We start from the raw sequence: 24,615 nt of genomic DNA, 5'->3' as shown, positions 1-24,615 counted from the left end.
AAAAAGCTCAAGAACTTTTGGTAAAAATCCCCCCAAAAGCTCAAGGACTTCAATTCTAAAAAACGCTCAACAACAACAATTTCAATCCTTTAAAAAGCTCAACAATTTCAATCTTAAAAAACAAAAGTTCAAGAAAAGGTCACCAATGTTGGTCGGCCCTCACACATGTTCACTTCATCAAATCTGGCCCTCTCTGAAAAAAGTTTGGGCACTCCTGGGCTCTTGCTCAAAAGTTGTCAGACAAAATGCGAGCTCCTCCCCCAGACCCAAGCATCAATGAAATGGGCTGCCCTGGTTGGTAGTCCCTGCCATATGGGATTTTAGCCAGTTAAGTTAAATCAAAGCTGTGATGGGCAAGTCCCATTTTGAATATTACACAAGAGCTAGTGATTTCTAGAGCTCCCATTTCTGCTTCTGTCTCATTGTTGCCCAATCCAGACCTTGCGTGTTGGTAATAGTAGTGCCCGTATGCATAGCAGTAGCTCTCCACGGCCCATCCATTTTCTCCTCTCTCTGTGTCCTTCCAGGCATGCACATTCAACAATTTCATAGCTGATAATAAGTGTACATGCGGCTTTAAATTATCATTATTTTTGCAAAAAAAAAAAAAAAAGGAAGAATGTTATACATTTTATCTATCAACTATTTTTGGAGAGAAATATAAAAGTGTACATTCAGTTTATGATGCCATTAAAATGTGTTGGACTTCCTTCTCAATGTTTGAATATTTTTATTTATTAGACTTATACCTCTACGCCTTCTTCCAAAGGAGTCTAGAGCTATTTTTCCTGGGTTTCTAAACCGGACAGCTTGGCCTGTTTTGAATCTGGTCTTTGTCAGCTTCCTATACTCACTTTTCTGTGAGTAAGGCTGCAATCCTAATCCTATTTATCTGGGAGTAAGCCCTATTGAATTTAGCAGGACTTATTTTTCAATAAATGTGGTGTGTATGTGTAGTTTTTCTTACAACCTGTGAGGCAGGTTGGGCTGAGAGTTGGTTCAGTCACCAAAGCACATGGCATGCTTACAGTATTGTGTGGGTTTGGGGTTTTTTTTGCCAGAGCTGGCAAGCTTTTCTCTTTCTGTTTGATATAGCTCTTGCTGTACAATAACATGACAGTTGAAGCAAAAGCTCAGTGTCCCTTTTGCAGCGATTTTATACCTCCTGCGCCTTCACAACAGCCATGTGAGATAAGTTTAGATGAAAGTTGGTGGCTAGTCCAAAGCAGTAAGCCCAACAATGCTGAACTGAGTGACTTTTAAATGTTTAAACCGTACGTTTCAGAGGATGTATGTGCGTACCTGTACCTGCGTATCTAGTTATCAAGGTTGGAAAACTGGTTTTTCTTTTTGCCTGCTATGAAAAATCAGGAGTGGAGGGTGAGAGGTTGCCTGTTTTCCTAGGTTTGCTTGTGTTTTTATTTCCAGCGTTTCATCACCTTTTTATTCCAAATTATACGGTTGTAGACGTTAGTTTTTAATATATTAAGCTGCTCGGATGTTTTGGTGCTCTTGTTTTTACCATATGGAACAGGGGAATGCTGGTGTAGAGAGAAATGTGCTTTATAGTAGGGAGTGTAGTTGTTATCCAGTCTCTTGGAGAGTGTATTTCTTCTAGGGCAGGGGTAGGCAAACTAAGGCCCGGGGGCCGGATCCAGTCCAATCACCTTTTAAATCCAGCCTGTGGATGGTCCGGGAATCAGTGTGTTTTTATATGAGTAGAATGTGTGCTTTTATTTAAAATGCATCTCTGGGTTATTTGTGGGGCACAGGAATTTGTTCATATATTTTTTTTCAAAATATAGTCTGGCCCCCCACAAAGTCTGAGGGACAGTGGACCGGCCCCCTGCTGAAAAGGTTTGCTGACCCCTGTTCTAGGGAAATGCAGCAGTCAGATAGCACATGGAGAGGGGGGTGTTCGTTAAGTTGATTGTGGCACCAATTGGCAGGAAGAGGTGATTAGCTGCTTTCCCACCCATGGAAGGAATATGGGGTTCTTAGGAGTGGGTTGGTGCTGCTGGAATAAAAACTTAAATAAATTGTTATTCAGAGAGCTTGAGGTGGTGTTCATGGCTCTTTCCCTTTCCATTTTATCCTCACAAGATCCAGGGGAACCAAGGGAGCTTCATGGCTGAGTGGGGGTTGTAAATCCTTTGTACTCAGAAGATCTTAAATCTTCACTGTATTCAGCATGAGCATCTGAACAGAGTCGCTGTAACTCTCAAATCGCTTTTGACCCTCCCTCTGTAAGAAATGCCATGCACAAGATCAGCAGGTGAAAGACTGACAATAACATAACCCCTTGGCAGCTCATGACACTTGATGTTGTGTAGGTCTGCCATACGTATGGTATTTCCAGGACACAGTCGGTATTCAGCTGTCGATAACAGTGCCTGGGCAGAAAAACGATTAAATGTCCAGGAAAACCCGGACGTATGGGAACCCCTCTCAACAACTTTGGCCAAAAAAAACCTTAACAACTTTTGTGTCCAGATTTTCACTTTTTGAAATATGGCAACCCTAATGTTGTCCCTGCTGCCCTGCCCTGGTTTGGGGGGTGGCATTGGAGAAGAGCAGGGTGCTCATGCCTTAAACAGCTATATGACAAGCAGATATTAAACACAGTAAGCAACAGAGAAATACAATTATGGGGGAAATGCCACCCTATTTAAAAGAGGAAACAACTTTCCTAGAAACATAGAATTGTAGGGCTGGTTCTCTTGCATGCATGCATGTACACACATACACACACACTGAGTGACATCTCTCTGCCCCACCCCCCAACAATCATGCAAGCCCCTTTATATAGCTGGTGGCCTCTGAGCATGGGCCCTCCTGAGGTCATGAGCGCTCAGCCAGTGCCCCACTAAGCCAGCCACTGCCCATAGCTGTCAACCGTCCCATATTTGGCGGGAAAGTCCCTTATCCCAGTGCCGTGTCCGCTGCTGTCCCTTATTGATGATGTCCCTTAAATTTCCCAGGTTTCAAAGGAAGCAGCTCCTCTCCCTCCCTCCCTGCCGGCCAGGGAGGAGAGAGGCTCCAGCTGTGTTGCTTGGCTGCGTTGCTCACCCAATAAGGAGTCTAAGAATGACTGGGGGGTGGAGCTTGCATGCTTTGTGCTGATCAAATTGGCTGTGTTGCCTGGGGACTTGCTTTTGCTCAGCGCTTCCCAGCGGAGAGGTGACGGTCGGTTTCCTTGCTGCAAACCTTTGCCAGGTTGCTGCGCTGTGGGAACCACCACATGAGGCTTCGTTTGGCTGCTGGTTGACTAAAATCCCTTATTTTGGCTGCTGATCCCTTATTTTCGAGGCTGCTGGTCCCTTATTTTCAAATCTGTAAGTTGACAGCTATGCCACTGCCCATGATTCTGATGTTTACACCCATGATGCAGTCATGCTTATGAACATAAGAAGTGTCTTGCTCTATCAGACCAAGGCCCACCTACCCCACGTTCGCAGACTCTACCCCTGCTCTACATGGACCATCAGTAGTTAAATGAAGCTTCAGTTGCGCTGCTCTTTAATAACCACAAATGGATCCTTTGCTGTATTCATTCATTATAGTATATGTCAAAGCTATAATAGGGCAGTCATTTGAGATGAGCTTTGGCACCTGGACAAAAAAGATTGCCTTGCAGGCTGTTGTGAATGAAAGGCGGATTGAAAGGCACAGAGCATTTAGGAGATGAAGGCTATTTTTAAAAAAGCAACCTTTTTTTAAAATTTTTCTTCTAAAGGCAAATAAGCTTGTACCTCTCAGGACTTGGTCCCATAAACCCAGAGTTTTATACAACCCAGAACATCTTTTAGGCAAAACATCCCTGGTAAAGAAAGCCGAAAGGTGTCTGGTAGTTGCCTAGATGAAGATATAAGGCATCGGTTTATGTTTCCTTGCTTAAAGATAGAGATGTTCTTATATTGTGATTTTATGTTGTGAATTGCCCTGAGACCTGCATGTATAGGGTGGTATACAAATATAATGCAGGTGGCGTTGTGGGTAAAAGCCTCAGCGCCGAGGACTTGCCGATCGAAAGGTCGGCGGTTCGAATCCCCGCGGCGGGGTGCGCTCTTGCCGCTCGGTCCCAGCGCCTGCCAACCTAGCAGTTCAAAAGCACCCCCGGGTGCAAGTAGATAAATAGGGACCGCTTACTAGCGGGAAGGTAAACGGCGTTCCGTGTGCTGTGCTGGCTCGCCAGATGCAGCTTGTCACACTGGCCACGTGACCTGGAAGTGGCTGCGGACAGCGCTGGCTCCTGGCCTATAGAGTGAGATGAGCGCACAACCCTAGAGTCTGGCAAGACTGGCCCGTACGGGCAGGGGTACCTTTACCTTTACCTAATAATAATAATAATAATAATAATAATAATAATAATAATAATGCTCCTACTTAATCCAGCTCCATCTATCATAAATGCTCCTCACATCTGCCAATTTTGCCTCATTTATTGAAGAAAACTACTCAGCGAAAAGTGGAAGCAACAGGTTCCTGCACATTTATTCTCTCTTTTTTTTTCCAAGTGAATTTTTATTGTTTTCCTTACATATTCTTTTCCAACAAATTGTAATAGCACCATACATGCCCTTTGACTCTGCCGAGTCGCGACCCCCCTCCCTCCCCACAACTGGTATATTTATCCTCTTTCCATCACGCACATCATTCTCATATTAGTACTATTATACATTGGAGGTATTATGTCAATCCTGCTAGTGTCTTGACCTAAATTCTTCTTTAAATATTCAATAAATCTACTCCAGTTATTTTGGTATCTTTGATCTCCCTGGTCCCGGATCCTCCCTGACAGTTTGGCAAGTTCTGCAAATTCTGTCAACTTCGCCTGCCACTCCTGAATAGTTGGTATATCTTGTACTTTCCATCTTTGGGCCAGAAGGGTCCTCGCGGCAGCTGTAGCATACATGAACAAATTTTGATCTTCTATTTTAATTTCTGTTCCTATTAAGCCTAATGGACAAGCTTCTAGTCTTTTGGGGGAAGTATATCTAAATATCTTTTTGAGTTCATTATAAATTGATTCCCAATTTTTTTTTACCTTATCGCAGGTCCACCACATATGGAAATAGTCACCATCTGCCTTTTTAGCACATTTATTCTCCATAAGAAGTTGGATGCCAAATTAGAGGAAATTCTTAGATATATATTTCAGATTCTGAGATCAACAAGTCAGCTGGCATCAAGTTTCTTCAGAAATATGTCACTATTTACAGAAACAGTGGGTGAGGTTCAGCGCTGGTCCTTCTCAGAGCAGACCCATTGAAGTTAATGGACATGATTAACTTGGGGTCATGGATTTCAATGGGTCTGCTCTGCACAGGACTTAGCTGAATGCAACCCATTATGGATAGGGATAATTGATAATCTGGGATAATCTGCTAGGGAATGAATGGGACTATGAACACCCTATTCCCACACCCCCTGGGGTGCCTTGGAGATGACCCTTTGTTGTTGCTGTTTAGTCATTTAATCGTGTCCGACTCTTCGTGACCCCATGGACCAGAGCACGCCAGGCACTTCTGTCTTCCACTGCCTCCCGCAGTTTGGTCAAACTCATGCTGGTAGCTTCAAGAACACTGTCCAACCATCTCGTCCTCTGTCGTCCCCTTCTCCTTGTGCCCTCCATCATTTCCAGCATCAGGGTCTTTTCCAGGGAGTCTTCTCTTCTCATGAGGTGGCCAAAGTCTTGGAGTCTCAGCTTCAGGATCTGACCTTCCAGTGAGCACTCAGGGCTGATTTCCTTCAGAATGGAGAGGTTTGATCTTCTTACAGTCCATGGGACTCTCAAGAGTCTCCTCCAGCACCATAATTCAAAAGCATCAATTCTTCGGCGATCAGCCTTCTTTATGGTCCAGCTCTCACTTCCATACATCACTACTGGGAAAACCATAGCTTTTACTATACGGACCTTTGTTGGCAAGGTGATGTCTCTACGTAGGGTCCCTCTACAATTCTAGGATTCTATGGGTTGGGTATATGGCTGGCAGGAGGAAGAAGGGGCCAAGACTAGACTAGAGGCTTCTTGTGATAACTGAGTGAAAGCATCACCAGGAGTACAGTACAAGGGGCTGCACTACTAACCCCAACCATAAAAGCCACATTTGGAAAACTAGCAGAATCTAGCAGACGTTCCGTGCTCATTTCTGTGAGATTTGCTCCGGGGAAATCTGTTTGAAGCTTTGTTAACCCAGAAAATCATGGGGATTTTGAGCTGTAATTGAAGAAATTTCAGGTGGTATTCTGGCATACAGATATTTTTCCCCATCATTTGAAATTTAGTGCAACATGGCAGTATATTGATTTTTTAAAAAAATTACAGTTCCATAACAGAACGGGTAATGCAGCATAAAAGGAACTTCTGGGACAGAAGTGCTAGCGTTAGAATCAGGAAAATGAAGATGGCCATCTCCTCTTCTGCACATCTCTCATTGCTGGTTCTTAAGGGCAGCTTTCTGATGGTGCCATAGAGGCAGGATTCTAATGTCCTGTTAGCCTGTGATAGCCGTGCAGCTCAGCTTCCACCCTGCTGTCCTTCCATTAGTGATCTTTCAGCAGAGTCATCATCCATTCAAACCATTCACTCATAGGATTACAGTACATAATTAGGAAATTAAAGACAGCAGTAGCAACAGAAAAGGTGTCAGGGCTCGGGTTGCCACTCATCCTCCAATAATACGGGATTGTCCCGTATTTCAGTGTTTCAAAGTTTGTCCTGTATTTGCGTGCCGAGGTCCCCAGGTCCACCCCAATAACTCACACATCACACAGAATTTTTGTTTAAGGTATTTGGCATAATTTTGGCCACAACTTTATTAAAATACAAAAATGTTAGTGGTTGCTTAGGCATTGGTTACAATTATTTGCCCCCCCCAATTGGGGGACAGACTGACATTCCGCACAATGCGAAAGTCAGAAAAGGGGAATACATTTGGGGGTTGAGACGGAGCAGGGAACCTGCCCTCCCCAAATGCAGCCAGGAGCTCTTGCAGTGGCCCGAGCCCCCTTGACAGGGTGGACAAGCAATAGTTAGCCCCCAATTCCTTTAACGGAATCCCTTGCAGCAGCAGCATTAGAGGGGCAGGCACAGTCAATCCATGCCCCTCAACCAACCAAACCATAAACCAATGCCTAACCGCAACCTTACAAGTTGTGACGATTTGCTACGCAGTAGGCAAAAACCAAATGGCCCCAGCCAATCAGCCAGATGGACAAAATTCCTACCGGGCCCCCACTCCAAAGCAGACGACCCCATGACAGGCATAGCAAGGTCAAAGTTAACAACCCTAAATATAGGGGGGGGGCAATCTGATGCACGGGCGAAAAGAGGAAGCCCTAGCCTCGTGCAAGGAGTTTTAGCATTTCTGGCTGTCAATGGCAACATTAACTTCTTCCCAACGACAAGGGAAGCCCAATTGCATCAATTGGCTCACCCCCAACTTTGGAGTGTCCTGGTGGCCCCCACCGCAACACGTGCTCTCCATGGAGGAGAACACGCTTTCCCCTATTTCCACTCTGTTGCTTCTCTCTCTCTCTCTCTCTCTCTCTCTCTCTCTCTCTCTCTCCCTCCCTCCCTCCCTCCCTTCCAAGATAAGGATCCTTTCTAAATGCCCATCTCCGGACTCCAGCAGGGAAGGCTTGGCTGGAGAAACCTCTCCTCGCTTTCCCCCTTTCCTCTTTTTGCAAACACATCCACTGAACCCTGTCTGTGGAGCCTACCTCCCCAAAGAATGAGAAGTATTGGTTCAAATTAGCCACAACTTTATTTAACTTCAGAATGTGGGGAACTTGGCATAGGCCTTGGCATGTAACCCTCTCAGCCCGTCCGGGACTGAGGATGTGCAGGGCAATGAGGTGCAGTGGGCGGGGACGGCAAAGCACAAACTTACACAGCGTCCCCTCGCACCTTACCTCTGCCGGGAGTTTGACCTATATGCCGCAGCTCTAGGGCCAGGGACTCCTGCAACCAATCCTTTTATGAAATGCCTCCCCCCAACTTGAAGATAGACTAAAGGATACCTTGCCAAGGCCTAAGAACCGCCAAAGTTGTGATGAAATGATACAGGGAAGGCAAAACCTTCCAATGCAAGGAAAATTCCTACCCGGTTCCAAATACAGCAACCATCTTATGACCATAGCAGCGCCCGCTGGAACAGAAAATATTAGGCTGCAAGGAAATATTATTAATTTGGGAGGGATAGGTGGGCGAACCTGGAAGAGGAAGAAACAAAGTGAGGTTTGGCCGAGGGGGGTCGGCCTCTTTCCCTTGGCCTTTGCCCCACCCCCAGGCAGCCATCCATTGTCCTCCCAGGCCGGGGGCGGGACGATAGCCACCCTAACCCAGGTGGGAGGCACCAGACCAGGTAAGCCTTCTCGGTTTTGCAAACCCTGCCTACCTGTTGGGAAGGGAGGGTGGAAATTCTCTTCACTCTCTCTCCTCATCCCGCCCCCACGGAGGAACAAACTAGGGCAAGGCTTTCATGTTGCTGCTTCCATTTCCCCGAAACTTCGGTGTGGGTTAAGGCAGCCATGCACAGAACTGCAGCCTAGGAGCACCGGGCCTCATCCTTCACAAGAGCAACAGGTTCTGAGTCCCTAGAAACAAGTGGTTTTGTGTCAGTGTGGCCCAGAAGCCCAAATTCTGAACTTAGTTATCTGCATGACATTTAAGAGAGGAGGGTGGGGAGAAGTACCGTATTTTTTGCTCTATAAGACTCACTTTTTCCCTCCTAAAAAGTAAGGGGGAAATATGTGTGTGTCTTATGGAGCGAATGCAGGCTGCGCAGCTATCCCAGAAACGAGAACAGCAAGAGGGATTGCTGCTTTCACTGCGCAGCGATCCCTCTTGCTGTTCTGGCTTCTGAGATTCAGAATATTTTTTTTCTTGTTTTCCTCCTCCAAAAACTAGGTGCGTCTTATGGTCTGGTGCATCTTATAGAGCAAAAAATATGGTAGCTCCCCACAAGACTTGTCCTCCCCTCCTGACACCTAATATTTTTATATCTCAGAAATTTGAAAAGTGGAACAAAGCCTGCCCCCCATCAGAATATGCCCCCCCCCGCTGTTTATTTATTGCCCTGGTCTGTATGTATTGCTGTACGCAACTGGATGTGTGTGAAAGGGTGTGTCAAAGGTCATGTATTTAAGCATGGGTAGCATAGCATAGGCAGATTTACAAATTCGTGTGTGTGACAAATTTCAAAGCAGCCCTCTGGTTAGGCTGCAATAGATTATAATGGATTGCCATGGAGTAATTTCAGCACCAGGTGGGGGGAGGAAAGCCTCCCACCTCCCGCTGCCATCCTGTCCTTTATTTTGCTAGAACAAAGGTGACAACCCTATGTCAGACAAAAGAGAAATATAAAGCTATACAACTGTAGAGGCACAGCACATTATAAAATACTTAGCTCAATACTTCACATAGTACATTCTGCTTGACTTGTAAGAATGCAGAACCACAGAACAGAGGTTCTGAGAGAGACAGACAGGCAGGCAGACAGACAGATCTGGACTCTGAATTAGCCGGTTTCAAGTAGATAAAATACTGAACCACACTTTTTAAGGGAATCTGAGACCAGTAAAAGTCAGACCCTTGATAGACACAGACTGTTGTTTGGTGTGCTGGTGAAATGTACTTTGTTATGTACTGAAGCTCTCACCCTGGGCCAGTAGGGGGATACCATAGATAGTTTTCACCCAGGTCCACATATGCAAATAAGGGATTGAAATTGACGTTCAGTGATTGGATAGTTACAGAAAGTGTAACAGTTGCGTTGTAGTGGAGCTCTATATAAGCAGGCTGGCTGAACCCTTCAGTTCAGTTCTGTTCTGGCCTGTGAATTAACAAGAGCTGTTTGAAGAATCGCTGTGTCATCTGGTATGTTCACCCACAACTTAACATACTTCATATCTGAAGTCGGTGACCCCCGTCACCCTTGAAAAATGTTGTGTGCACCTCCTTAATTACACTTTACTAACCTTACAGAAAGACTAGTCTCAACTACCTGAGATATTGTAAATAAAAGGATTAATCTCAGAATGCATACTGGGAACAAGAGACAGGACATCAGTCAGTCACAGGCTTGAGATGATTGCAGACCTCCATGCTCAGTGCATGGGCATTGTGGAAAAGGGTCAAAATACTGCTTGACTTGTACTTGAGGAAATCCCTTCTGTGATTCATGTGCGAGCAGGAGGTTAGATATCAGGCCCTGTGGGAGCCAGTGCTGCCCACAGGATTTACAGACCCGAGAACATAGAGGAGAGAAAGAGTGAGCTGTTTCCAGAGAGCGTAGACAAAGAGACACTACAATCCAGGGAATGCTGTTTAAATGCTTTTGTAATGTTCTTAAGTGGGTCCCTTGTGCATCTACGCACATGGTCACATTGTCAACCGAGCACCACAGCAGGATCCAAGAGAACAGCAGAATGGTGGCTTTACTAACTAAACAGATGATAACAGGATTAGCTCTGAGAGCAGCTTACAAAGAACTGCCTTGGTACGGGGCCAAAACACACACACACACACACACACACACACACACAAACACGTCATAAATCTTGCCAAGTCATAGGAAGAACTATGGTTTCAGTGTTCCCAAACAGTTCTTTAGAATAGACGACCATGCCACTAGACCCCAAGATAATAATAATTAGGTAAGTAGGGCTCAACCTTTAAAAGAACCAGGTAGGCAAGATTTTCCCCAAATCCAATTCCTGCCATTCTTAGAAAAAATTGCTTTCCAAATCTCCCTGCCTAAAGAAGGGTGAATCTGTATGTTTTGGTTCTCTCTGTTTCTCATTTTTCTAATCTTAAATTCAGTTCTCCACATTTATGCAATAACTGAATACTCGGTAGCTCAGTAGGCAGAGCATGAGAATTTTAATTTCAAGGTCATAGCTTTGAGCCCTGTCTTGGGCAAAAGATTCTTGCATTGCAGAGGGTGAGTCTGCTCTTGTGGTTCCTCCCAACTCTACAATTCTATGGTTCTCTTTGAAACGCATTTTTAAAAAATCCTTTGAAAATTCACCAGCATGGGGCCATTTGGAGGCTTGTTGGGAATTTGCAGATTTAAAACTTTATTGTACTTTGAGCGTTTTTGCTTAGTGCTTTGGAATCAGGAAAAGAGACAGGATCATTACTCCAGCAGAGAAAATATTTCTCCATTGATTTGTTTTGCATGCAGTTGTAGTAAAAGAGCTTAACAGACACCAGTGGATATTCATTGCTCAGCCCAGGAAAGCCCTTTGTAATTATCAATGACTTTGTTTTTAGCAGAAACTGATCTTTAAATCAAACCCAGTGGGAAAGTCAAGGCAGGAACTGGTGGGTGCCTCTAGGGAACACTTAGCAGTACATAAAATACTAGAAGCAACATGCGCATAGAATCTCATGGGAAGGAGTGATTGGTGGTTGATTTGGAGTGACAAAGTTTGGTGGGGAAATGTTTAAGAGCAACTGCTTTTCAACTCAAAATAGCCCACCTATTTTGCTTCTTTTCTTTAAGAAAAAACAGAACTCACCAACAATATGAATATTGCAATAATCAATATGGGGAAATACGAAGGGAATAAAGGAAAACATTGGTTGACTCTGTAGGGCAGATTTTAGAAGCATCAGTTAATTGAAACTGCCAAGACACAACAACAGAATATGAAAACAGAAACCCTTGCATTGCAGGGGGTTGGATTCTGCAGTACTATGATTCCGTACCTGAGGTGAACAAAACTGCATATTAGCAAGAAAAAGAGATAATGATGTTGAGCGGCAATGCAAAGCCAAAAAGAAAAACGGAAGTTCAATTTTAGCACTGCAAAATTTGAGAGAATGCGTTTATGGCCTGTTCTAATCAAATTATTATGAATTAAACATGTCAGATCATAAGGTCACACACTCCTTATCCCCATCTCGTGCAGAAGAGCTGGATAGCAGCACATCTTTGGAGAAATTAATAAGAACCCTTCCGAAATAGACCAAGGACTTCATAGCCTAGCACCCTGATGCCCACAGTAGTTAACTAGATGCATCTGGGAAGCTCACAATAAGGTCATGAGAGCAATAGCCTTGTCCTTGATCTTCCACCATCTGACTTCACCGACTGATCCTTGAGAGGGAGAAAAAGGTTTCTGTCATTACTTTCTCCACACCATGCAAAATTTTCTAAACATCTCTTATATAACCCCTTATCCATCTATTGTTTCAAGGAACCTATGGGGGTATTATTTGGCTAAGATTTGGGGGAAGTCAGTAGGGTTGTGGCTCCAGGTCCCTTGAGGCCGTGAGCAGCTAGGGGCTTACATGGGAAGATGAAAGAATCACGGGAGAATTGCTTTGGGATAAAATAGGTCACGATTTTATGGATTACAGATGTAAGTAGGTCTTGGCATAGGCATTGTAACCTGAATCACCCAGTCTGATTGTTTGATGGGATAGCTCAGTCGGTAGAGTATGAGACTCTTAATCTCAGGATTGTGGGTTTGAATCCCATGTTGGGCGAAAGATTCTGCAATGCAGGGGATTGGACAAGATAACCTTCGTGGTCCCTTCCAACTCTACAATAATATTATTCTATGATATTATTCTGTGATTCCAAGTGTTAATCCCAGGTTAAGAATCATCTCACAATGTACATTAAATGTTCATCGCTAGGGAGGGAGATGTCATCGTGCCACTCCTTGGTGTGTGGAGTGCCCAGGACCCAATCCTCTCCCCAATGCTTTTTAACATCTTCATGCACCCCCTTGCCCAGATTGTCCGGAGCTTTGGGCTGGGCTGTCACCAATATGCTGATGACACTCAGCTCTATCTATTGGTGGATGGCCACACCGGCTCGGCCCCGAACACACTGACCAGATGCTTGGAAGCTGGGGCTGGATGGTTTCGTGGGAGCCGATTGAAACTAAATCCTTCAAAGACAGAGGTCCTATGGCTGGGTTGGGATGGCACGGGGATGAGGGACCAACTCCCTTCTCTTACGGGGGCCCAATTGGTGCCAGTGCCTTCCGTTAAGAGTTTGGGTGTAATCCTTGATGCTTCCCTTTCCATGGAGGCACAGGTTATAGCAACAGCCAAGGCGACATTTTTCCACCTTCACCACATTAAGCAGTTGGTCCCTTACCTCTCCCACCCCAATCTGGGCACAGTGATCCATCTTCTCACTAACCCTCAAGCAGAACCTCAAGCAAAAAGTGAAGGGTGGCTGGCTGGGGCTGCCGAGTGCCAGCTGAGCTCCAGGCAGGAGGTGTGGCCTGGCTTTATAGTTTTCCCTTGGGTCCGCTCCAAAGCCACAGCCACCATGTTGCCCACGATCAGTCAGAATCCAGAGCAAACCACCAGAGGTCTGTGCAACCAACTGGGGGAAGAAATGGCATTATCCCCAGCTGTGTGGGAACACAGCGCCTGCCACCCGCCCCCGGGGCCGCTCACCAGGAGAATAGTAAGCGTTTTTTTGTGAACTTCCTTTTCTTTCAAGCAGTGACTTGAAGGAACCAAACCCTTATTTGCCCATGTTTAAGTTGGTCTTGGGAGGTGAGGTAAAAAGGTAAAGGGACCCCTGACCGTTAGGTCCAGTCATGGACAACTCTGGGGTTGCGGCACACACTATAGTAAAAATAAATGACTTTTTTTCCTGTTCACTTTTTAAAAATAATACTTTAGGACAACACCTGTTTTCGTGTTTGGTCCCACTTTTATAACCCTTGCCGCATCTAACAAATGAATTCTATTCCCAGAGTGACAGTTAGCGTGCAGTGATGTTCTGGCACAAACAATCGTGTTTTGTCCTGACAGATACTCTTAGAAGTGGAAAGATTTTGTTGTGGAAAGGCTGTGGAGCTGGTGCTGGAAAGAATGCAGAAGAAAAGCGTTCATCTTCATAAGCAGAAAGCAAACTCCTCCTCCATTACTTCTAGAATTTTCTATACAAGCTGTTTTTAAAAAGCTCTGACAAAGCTGAGGGTGCACATTTGTTCACTTTTATCGCTTCTTGCTTTTTCAAACGGATTTTTCCCTGGGGTGGGCGATGAATTCAAGAGGACATTATTAAAATGCATGAAGATAAATCTTTAACCAGTTGTAAAAATACACAATAAAGCAGTACTATACAGCACATTAAATGCAATTTAAATTAATTTAGCAGTTGCATTCAACTGCCTTTCTTCACAGCTTTAGGATGTTAAAATAAAATATTATTTTCTATGGTTTTTAAACAATCTTCTCCGTCAGTTCTGATACCAGTTTTTGGGTCTATATTTTCTTTGCACAGCTTTACAGACAATATGCACACATACATATTCTCCCACACTTAACAGCCTCAAATAGATCTAAACTTTATGTCTTGACAATAACAGGCTTTTTTTCATTCTTTTCTAGCAGAGTACTGCTGATCAAGTTCAATGCTGTGATTATAACACTCTGGTTTGGGCAGGAGTGCTTTCTCCTAAACTTTTTTGATCAGTGATCCTGTCCCTTGTTTGTGCTGTTATCACCCGTCATTTAATTGTAAAATGTATTTCCTCTGAAACGGTGATTGTAACACCAGCAGTAGTTGAAGAGTGCCTTGTAAAAAAATGCAAGCTAATTTAAGACATTTTGCAGCAGTCTGTTTCAGCAGTATGTGCCTCTCCATAATCTGTACACTGGGGAAAAGAGGTGGCTAACTTTGTCCAATTTCCTGTTGGTGGACTGTCTGTTCACTGCATGTTGTTGTTGTTTAGTCGTTTAGTTGTGTCCGACTCTTCGTGGCCCCATGGACCAGAGCACGCCAGGCACTTCTGTCTTCCACTGCCTCCCGCAGTTTGGTCAAACGCATGTTTATATCATTCGAGAACACTGTCCAACCATCTCATCCTCTGTTGTCCCCTTCTCCTTGAGCCCTCCATATTTCCCAACATCAGGGTCTTTTCCAGGGAGTCTTCTCTTCTCATGAGGTGGCCAAAGTCTTGGAGCCTCAGCTTCAGGATCTGTCCTTCCAGTGAGCACTCAGGGCTGATTTCCTTAAGAATGGATACGCTTGATCTTCTTGCAGTCCATGGGACTCTCAAGAGTCTCCTCCAGCACCAGAATTCAAAAGCATCAGTTCTTCAGCGATCAGCCTTCTTGATGGTCCAGCTCTCACTTCACTTCACTGCATGGTAGCGGTCATCTACATTCTCTGCTCATCTATATTCCCTTTCTTCCTTTCCATCCCAGGCCCCAGGCCCACAGGTTTTATAGGCATTATCTGGGCATGAGAGGGACAATTGCTGGGCACCCCGCTAAGCGGGGGAAATAACAGTGATCTTCTGTGATATTATCCCAGTAATATGCATAGCAAGCAACACTCCCATTTGAGTACAAAACAAGAACACCACTTAGGGCACAAAGACAGGCTAATGTTTGGCTCTGGGGAAATGAAATAGTTTGGGGGATAAAAGAGGGAAACCCCCAGTTCACAATGCCATGCAAAACGCAATGTTCTGTACAGGCACTCACCAGCTAAAATGTCCCTTTGCTGCCCTGCCCTGTGCCTCTTTGTCATTTCCGCTGCATGTCATCTTTGCACAAGCTTAATCTCTTGTCATTTGCATTTCATAAAATACATGGCAGCTCTGCCTGATCTTGCTGTTTGGGAAGACATCAATTCTTCTGTGCTGAAGATTTCACTGTTTGCCGGTCTGCTACCTTTAACCACAGTCTCTGTTTGTATGCCCCCAGGGGTATTGTCATTTGTCTATTTCCCTTGAAGTCATCCAAGGAAGTGGAGGCAGTGGCAGGAAGGTGGGGAATGACGAGGACTGAGATTTAGTACTTTCTTTTACTATTTGACTATTTTTATAATTTTTTTTAAAAAAATAATTTGATTGAAGAAATTTTAACATAATCAAACGTTCTAATTACCTTTTACAATTTCAATTAACACCCCGCCCCCACGCGACTCCACCCAACTTCCTTCCCTGGTTTACAACTTTTTTAAAAAAAATGTTTTTACTGTATTTTATAATTGGTGTTAGCTGCCCTGAGCTGGGTCTTGGCCTGAGAGGGCGGGGTATAAATATTATTATTATTATTATTATTATTATTATTATTATTATTATTATTATTATTATTATTATAATATTCTTCTGCTTATATTTTTATATAGCTTATGTATATTTTTAACTTCATATTTATATTTTCTATTTGCATTTGTCCATTGTAAGTGTATTATTCAAATCCTGAATATTTGACCACAGTGGTACCTCAGGTTAAGAAATTAATTCGTTCTGGAGGTCCATTCTTAACTTGAAACTGTTCTTAAAATGAGGTACCACTTTAGCTAATGGGGCTCCCGCTGCTGCTGCACAATTTCAGTTCTCATCCTGAAACAAAGTTCTTAACCTGAGGTGCTATTTCTGGGTTAGCAGCGTCTGTAACCTGAAGCGTCTGAAACCTGAGGTACCACTGTATTTTTAAAGTTGATCCATTCATCAATTCTCAGTCATTTCCTTAGCCCTAGCTGTTTTTTGTTCACTGTTTTGGTGCTGCTGACAAGTCTAACTTGTCTGTAATTGTTCAAAGGATCTGTAAAGTTTACTTTCTCTTTGAAGAAGGAGAATTCATCTTGGCCATAACTCTGTGGATTAATACTAGCTAGAAGTAGTAGTAGCAACAATATCATTTGTTTAGCTTTAAGCCATAACAAAGAAAAAAATACCGTATTTTTCGCTCTATAACACGCACCCAACCATAACACACACTTAGTTTTTAGAGGAGGAAAACAAGAAAAAAAATATTCTAAACGAAACAGTGGATGTATGATTTTTGTGGTTCATGCTGTGGCCACAGACATGTGATCTGACAGTGAGTTTGGAGTAGCCCAATGCAAAAATCCTGAGGATCCATGTGGATCCGTGCTTTGTAACCACATTTTAAGTGGGGAGGGAAGGAAAAGCACTCAAGGGACAAGGAGCACACGTGGGGTGTGTGGAGAAGGATGCTGCTAATAATGAAGAAGAGGGGTATAAGAGGAGAAGGCTCCTCTCCTCTCCCACTTTGCTCCTTTAAATCAAGCAGGCTCTGCTTTTCTCCCTCCTCCCCGCTCATCCCCGGCTTAGCGAGCTGAAAAACTTTGCTGCTATGTAGCGAGCTGAGTGGGGAGGAGAGAGGGACAGAGAGCCTGCTTGCTTTAAAGGAGCCAACTGGACAGGAGCCGCTTACACTTGTGTAAGTGGCTCCCCTCCTCTCCAGCTTTGCTCCTTTAAAGAAGCAGGCTCTCTGTCCCTCTCTCCTCCCCACTCAGCAGCTCTTCTCCCGCTTTGCTGTTTTAAAGCAAACCACGGAGGAGGGAAGGAAGGGGAATGACTGCAGCAGATCCCCCCCCCCCCGCCACCCGTAGGCATTCGCTCCATAACACGCACAGACATTTCCCCTTACTTTCTAGGAGGAAAAAAGTGAGTGTTATGGTGCAAAAAATACGGTACTTTGAGGGTTGAGCCACAAATTCCCTGGCAGCCAATGCAAATAGAGAAATGTCCAAGCTGACATAATTTTCTTTGTCCAGCAACAGAAAGTACACAAACTCACTTGATGAAACAATCCTGCCGATGAACTCAGACATATATTTTTCATAAGGATCTTTATATTAAGGATACTGAGTAGGTCATGAACCTCCAATTTCTTATAACTCATCCATAAAGGTAGACGGCAGAACACAATTCTGTAAAAGCAATTTTATGAGAAGCCAATGTAATTACCGTTAATTCCAAGAAGTCAGTTTTCCAATAAGGTGGGACAAACCATAGCAATGATCCTTGGAGGAATAGAAATTTCTAAAACCAGCTTGCTCTTCACACAGAATACAGTTGAAGGAGACCTACTTCTACGCCTTATTAAGTAAAAAAGTGGCATATATTTTAGAAGAGATAGCCAACAAACTGGTTGACTTCTTATTCTGCAGAAAATAGGGAATGCGTTTGTTTTTTTAAAAAATAGGATAAACAATAGAAGAAGTGAACACATAAGATGGAAATTAAAACAATATATTTAAAGTAAACATTTCTACAAAAATCTACTGTATATGATACATCCCCATTTTTCAAAGAATCATTTCCTTTAACAAATAATTCTGGTTTTTTTATGCTACTTGCTCAAAAAGAATGATTAATAATGCCTTCAGTAAGATTAACATTTTGAATAAAAACTTACTTCTCCAAACCTTTATTAGGCATTACAAGAATAGGCCATCATAAAACATCCATGGTACAGCCATGTAAAATATAGTTTTTCTTTGGGATTCTCAGCCACCCTTGCAGTTACTTCTGGGTTAATGTCAGACAGATAGAATCTGATATTTTCATTGCTCTTTGGTGTTAGCCTACCCATAAAAAGGGGATAGCATGCATTTTTGTAGCTGGCTGTACAATGGACAGTAGAAAAGAATATGTTCTATGGTGTCCGGCACATTCAAAGAACATCCACAATGTCTATCATATCTGGGAATGTTTAAATATCTGCCCTTGACCAAAGCTGAGGGGGAAACGTTCAGTCGTGCTCACATAAATGCCCTGTGTTGGACTGGAATTATGAATTCCAGAGATATAAATGACCCTGTTATCTGTTGCATTTAAACCATAGAACATGGGGGAGCAAATTTTATTTACTCGTTGTTTTGTTTTTCAATGTACCTTAATCTGGTTTGAATATTGCAATAGACATATTGCTCACTTGAATTATACAAGAGTTCCAAGTCAAAACCGATAGATCTGATTTTGCTATGTAAGAGTTGGAACCATCTGGACTTATAAGAGTCCTTAAGTAAGTTGGAGAGCAGGCTCGAAGGTTGGCAACGAAAATGGCAACGCAACCAGTATTTTATAGTGCTAGTCGACACCCAATATTCCGTCATGTGTATATCTAGTTCTGCACACATCGTCTCATACTTGATTTAACTTGGGAGCCCCAGGATACGTCTCAAGAAACTTGAGTTTATAAATGAAAACATAAACTGTCAGTTCTTTGAATTTCCATCTTCTCCTCAGTGGAAAAAAAGCCTGCTTTTCCCCCTCTTTGTATGAGAAATAAATGAAAAACATGATATTAAGAAGACTAAATAAAACTTGTGTAATTCACCATGACCTCAGTTTTCTTTATAAAGCTGCTCATAGTGCCATTAAGCATCATTACCTTTTCGGCACCCTAACCACTTGCAATCCTGTCATGCAATGGGGAGGAGAGCTATATAGGTAGGAGACAGAGTTTGGGAACCTACAAATGCCTGTTAATGGCTACTGTCATCACTTCAATAAGTGATTCCCAAGAGTTCTTGCGAATATATATTTCAGTATTCAGAGCTGACAATGAAATGCATTGCACAATTATAATGGTCTGGTTCAAAGGTTGCTAGTTGTGTTTTGTTACCTTTTCGCTGCTGCAACTAAATATCACTAACACTTGCATGACAGCCCAATCAGTGTATAAGGTAAAGGGACCCTTGACCATTAGGTCCAGTCGTGACCGACTCTGGGGTTGCGGCGCTCATCTTGCTTTACTGGCTGAGGGAGCAGGCATACAGCTTCCGGGTCATGTGGCCAGCATGACTAAGCCGCTTCTGGCGAACCAGAGCAGTGCACGGAAACACCGTTTACCTTCCCGCCGGTGCGGTACCTATTTATCTACTTGCACTTTGAGGTGCTTTCGAACTGCAAGGTTGGCAGGAGCAGGGACCGAGCAACGGGAGCTCACCTTGTCGTGGGGATTCGAACCGCCAACCTTCTGATTGGCAAGTCCTAGGCTCTGTGGTTTAGACCACAGCGCCACCTGTGTCCCAATCAGCGTATAAATCATTGCAAATGAGAGATCAGGACTCAGCTTGCATTGAGGTTTGACTGTTTCAAAACTCATAAACCTACTGTGGAGTGGAGTGGACTAGGTGGGGGGGAGCTCAATCCCAGCTGTAGGGGTGAAGGTCTCTCATCTTGCAGAGAAGGCCCACCAAGATGATCAAGGATCTGGAAACCAAACCTTATGAGGAAGTGTTGATGCAAGTTGAGTATGTTTAGCCTGGAAAAGACGCTGTCCCATGGAAGATGGAGCAAGTTTGTTTTACTCCTGCTCTGGAGGTTAGGATCTCCTGTGGTGCAATGGGTCAGTGCGTCTGGCTGCTAACCAGAAGTTTGGTGGTTTGAGCCTACCCAGGGATGGCTGTGGGCAGAATTCCTGCATTGCAGGAGGTTGTTTTCAGACTACAGTTCCCATCATCCCTGACCCCTGATCCTGCTAGCTAGAGATCATGGGTGTTTTAGGCCAAAAACATCTGGCGGGCTGAGTTTGAGGAAGCCTGGACTAAATGATTCTTGGAGTCCCTTCCAGCCCTAGAATTCTATAATTCATTGACCCAAATCAATGGCTTCAAGTTACAAGAAAGGATATTCCAACTAAATGTTCAGGAAGAACATTAGTAAGAGCTGGTCGACAGTGTTCAGAAAGCGGTGGACTCTCCTTCTCTGGAGGTTTTTAAACAGAGGCCATCTGTCAGGGATTGCTATGATCGCAGGGGTTAGAACTAAATGATCCTTGAGGTCCCTTCCAACCCCAAATTTCTCTGATTCTGCAACATGCTATGGCTTATGTCAGGGAACTGCCATCGGAGCTAGAGGTGGAGGGAAGGCTCCAGAGGGAAGCCGGAGAGGGTCCCAGTAGGGAGAGAGGCAGCCCATCTGCTGGGGAAGGAAATCAGTGTAGCACCAGTGGAGAAGGGGGGCAGATGGGGAAATTGGAGAGGAGGCTCCAGGACTCTTCACCGGAGACCAGCGGGGAGAGCACGGGTACTCCACTGCCCACACCCTCCCTGCGCAGAAGACTTCCGCGCAGGGAGAGTAGGCGGAGACTTGGCGTCACAGAACTTCTTTGCTGGAAGAAGTTCAAGAAACGCCCACTGACGGATTCTGCCAGCGACTGAGACAGCCACAAAGTGAAGGGCTGTCCAGACAGAAAGGGTTCAACCAGGTAACCTAGCCAGGAGTGGCGGCAACTTACGCACGAGCAACCCCTTAGAACCATTACAGCTTAGCTCAAAGTAGCAGGAGAACTGGGGAAGGAGCAAAATGGCTTCTATCTCCTTTTCAGGAACCCATGCATTTGCAGAAAGCCACGATTCGTCTCAGTGTTCCATGTGAACCAGATCACAGAAATGGAGCCAGGAAAAAATGTTGATAAAATATTTTTTGCTTATATTTTAATGTAACAACATAAACATTATTATTCAATGGAATAATGATGGAGTTGTGGAGGAGGCGCCAGAAATCTAAACTGAGCCCATCTGAAAATGACTCAAGCAAACTGTTATTTCAACAGCTCAAATGCCTTAGCAGCTACTAACAGGTAGGACCAGATAGTTCGAGAGATCATGAATTAATATGCGCAGGGGCATGATGAGCACAGTCTGATTGTTAATATAAGAAGCATTTTCCCCAAGGTATTAGTTCATCTCTGAATGTTCAGCCCTTGTAGAAAACTGTTTTAATGGGGTTGAACCAGAATGGGTAATCCATGATGAAAGATTATATATTTCTGCATCTTTCAACAATAGAATCATTCGTTGTCAGCTATTTTTCCAACCAAGTAAACAAATGCTGGGTTTCAGCTCTTCTGGACACATTAATTAAATTTTGCATCTTTCAACAAGGGAATATAACAATACAAAGGTTATTCAATAAACTGAAATTAAACACTGTGCCTTTGTTATTGCATGCAAAAAAAAAAATCAGACGGGAAATATTATAAATATATTTTATTGTTCCTAACATACTTAGTGTTTTAACAAGTGGGGCCTACAGAAAAACGTTTCAAACTCCCCTCACCCCTTTATAGGCATGCTCCTGTTTAGGGTGCCAGCCAGTTATGTTGTCCTGTGGTCTAAACCATTGAGCCTCTTGGGCTTGCCGATCAGAAGGTTGGCGGTTCAAATCCGCACAATGGGGTGAGTTCCAGTTGCTCAGTCCCAGCTCCTGCCAACCAAGCAGTTCGAAAGCACACCAGTTCAAGTAGATAAATAGGTACCACTGCAGCTGGAAGGTAAACGGCATTTCTGTGCACTCTGGTTTCCATCATGGTGTTCTGTTGCACCAGGAGTGGTTTAGTCCTGCTGGCCACATGACCCGGAAAGCTGTCTGTGGACAAACACTGGCTTCCTCAGCCTGAAAAAGATGAGCGCTGCAACTCCATATTTGCCTTTTACTGAACTTAACTGTCCAGGGGTCCTTTACCTTTACTTTATTTTACTTCAGTGGGACGCAGGTGGCGCTGTGGTCTAAACCACTGAGCCTAGGGCTTGCCGATCAGAAGGTCAGCGGTTCGAATCCCTGTGACAGGCACTGGCAGAGGAAGAGGAGTGCGGGAGGAGCTCACCAGCCCTGGCAGCACGATCCCAGTGGGGTGCCATTGTGGCTGCCGCCCACCTCCACTGGGCACCACGGCCCAAGGATGCGCACCAGCCCTGCCCCCGCCTGCTCTCCGCTCCCCCCCCCTCTGCCACTGGCAACGGGGTGAGCTCCTGTTGCCGGTCCCAGCTCCTGCCAACCAAGCAGTTCAAAGGCACATCAAAGTGCAAGTAGATAAATAGGTACTGTTCTGGTGGGAAGGTAAATGGTGTTTCCGTGTGCTGCTCTAATTCACCAAAAGCGGCTCCGTCATGCTCGCCACATGACCCGGAAAAACTGTCTGCGGACAAACGTTGGCTCCCTTGGCCAGTAAAGCGAGATGAGTGCTGCAACCCCAGAGTCGTCCGCGACAGGACTTAACTGTCAGTGGTCCTTTACCTTTACCTTTATATTAGGTATGGTATATAGTTTAAGATGATGTTATCCTCTGAATTTTTTAACTCTTCCCCCACAATAATACTTATATATCCAAAAAATTGCTAACACTGAACTGGAATTACTCTCAAAATGTAGATTAATCTGGGAATAATATTCATTTTGAGAGCATTAACCCTTCCCCACAGGGTACGGTTTAGTGACTCCCATCTATCAATAGCTAAATAAACCTCATTAATTACAAATATTCCTATATTACTGGAAGCTATTAGTCATTATTTTTCAACCAATGAGGACATCTACATAGAGATTTCTTTTCAACGCAGTGATCAGGAATCAGGCTTTGCAGTGCAATTCCCATTAATGTTAAAATGAATTATAAAATTCAAATCCCATACACAAACATGGAAAATCTGTATCTTGATGTTTGTTAATTCAATGCACATTGTGAATTGCTTGGTAGCTCCCTGGGACTAGTGACGAAGCAATTTGTGTAAGCAGAGGCAGTACCAAGTGACCCAGAAGGATTCTGTAAATACCCTAGACACCACCTCTGAGCGATAGCTGGTCTCACTTTACATCAGAACTGCAATAAATCAGCAAAAAATACCCAACAGAAAATCCCATTTCCTTGGCTTCATCTTTTGGAGATGTATTTTTGTAAAACGAACAGGAGCAGTTTTATTCACAGTTTCACTTGATTACAACGCAGCTGTGTTACCTAACTCTGTCAAATGTAGTAAACAGAGCCCCTGAGTGTGCTGGGTGCCTTGAGAAAAGTGCATAATAGAACATGAGAACTTAGGAAAAGCCATTTCCCGTTCCCGGGGAGATGACGTTGCGGGCTGGGAGCAAGCCCTCCCCACGTGCACAGGGTGGGATCACCCCTACACCATTGGATGATCCCCGGCCACGTCATCCTTAGGCCGTCCAATCCGGATGGTCCAGGGGTGAAATATACTCAGAGTCGCAAAGTGATTTCATGCTCTTTATTCAGCTCATAGTGGTGAGGAGGAATGAATGAATGTCCCCTCAAAGTATCTGCTTTATATACATTATTTACACAATGGGCTGCACATGATTGGCTAATTCTGGAATTCTACTGTAAGCCAATCAGGTTGTGGATTCACTTCTATCTGGAGCATGATTGGGTGGTTCCTGCCAACCAATCATATTGCTGCATTGTTCTAGGACCAATCAGACTGCTGCATTCTGAATCCTATTGTTCTAAGACCAATCAGACTGCTGCCTTTTGGATCCTATTGTTCTAGGACCAATCAGACTGTTGCAGTTTGGATCCTATTCAATTCAGTACATAACAAGGGGCATGGTGCAGGCTATTTAAACTACCCACGGCCGAGGGCTTGCCCCTGTTTTTCTCCCTGCTAGGTCAGTTCTCCCACCCTCCCTCCCTTAGGTTAGGCTCTTCTGTTTCTTGACCTTGCTATGGACTTTGGTTGGTTACCTTGGTTGTCCAAGGGGCCTGGTAGGAATTTTTCCACTTGGCAAATTGGCACCGGCCATTTGGATTTTTCACCTACCTTGTAGCAAATCGTTACAACTTTGTAAGGTTTAGCGGTTAGGCATCAGAGTATTAGGTTGAAGGTGAAGGGACGTAGTGGCCTCACCTACCCCTCCTAATTTAAGGGTATTCCGTTAAAGGAATCCACTGGGCGTGGTCTCCGTCCAAAGCCCCAGAGGGGGGGGCTGGGGCCATGGCCGACCCCTAGTAGTGACCCTGGGGGAGTTTCTGGTTGATGTCCATCAGCAGGGCTCCCCCTACTTGTGGTTAACCATTCCAAGACTCCTGCAGACGGGCAGAAGTCAGATATAGTCAGG

The 24,615-nt window shown here is 44.3% G+C and overlaps 1 protein-coding gene across 1 annotated transcript in view; it reads left to right on the top strand.

The window, feature by feature from the left end:
* The window catches only part of ANO2 (anoctamin 2), a 152,789-nt gene that overhangs the window by 6,678 nt on the left and 121,496 nt on the right, over positions 1 to 24,615 (top strand). The window lies entirely within an intron of this gene.

This window comes from Podarcis melisellensis, assembly GCF_964234715.1.
Source record: "Podarcis melisellensis genome assembly, chromosome: 5".
In the NCBI taxonomy this organism is placed as follows: Eukaryota; Metazoa; Chordata; class Lepidosauria; order Squamata; family Lacertidae; genus Podarcis; species Podarcis melisellensis.
The sequence above is the reverse complement of the archived record's forward strand: the minus strand, read 5'-3'. Positions and strand labels throughout refer to the sequence as shown.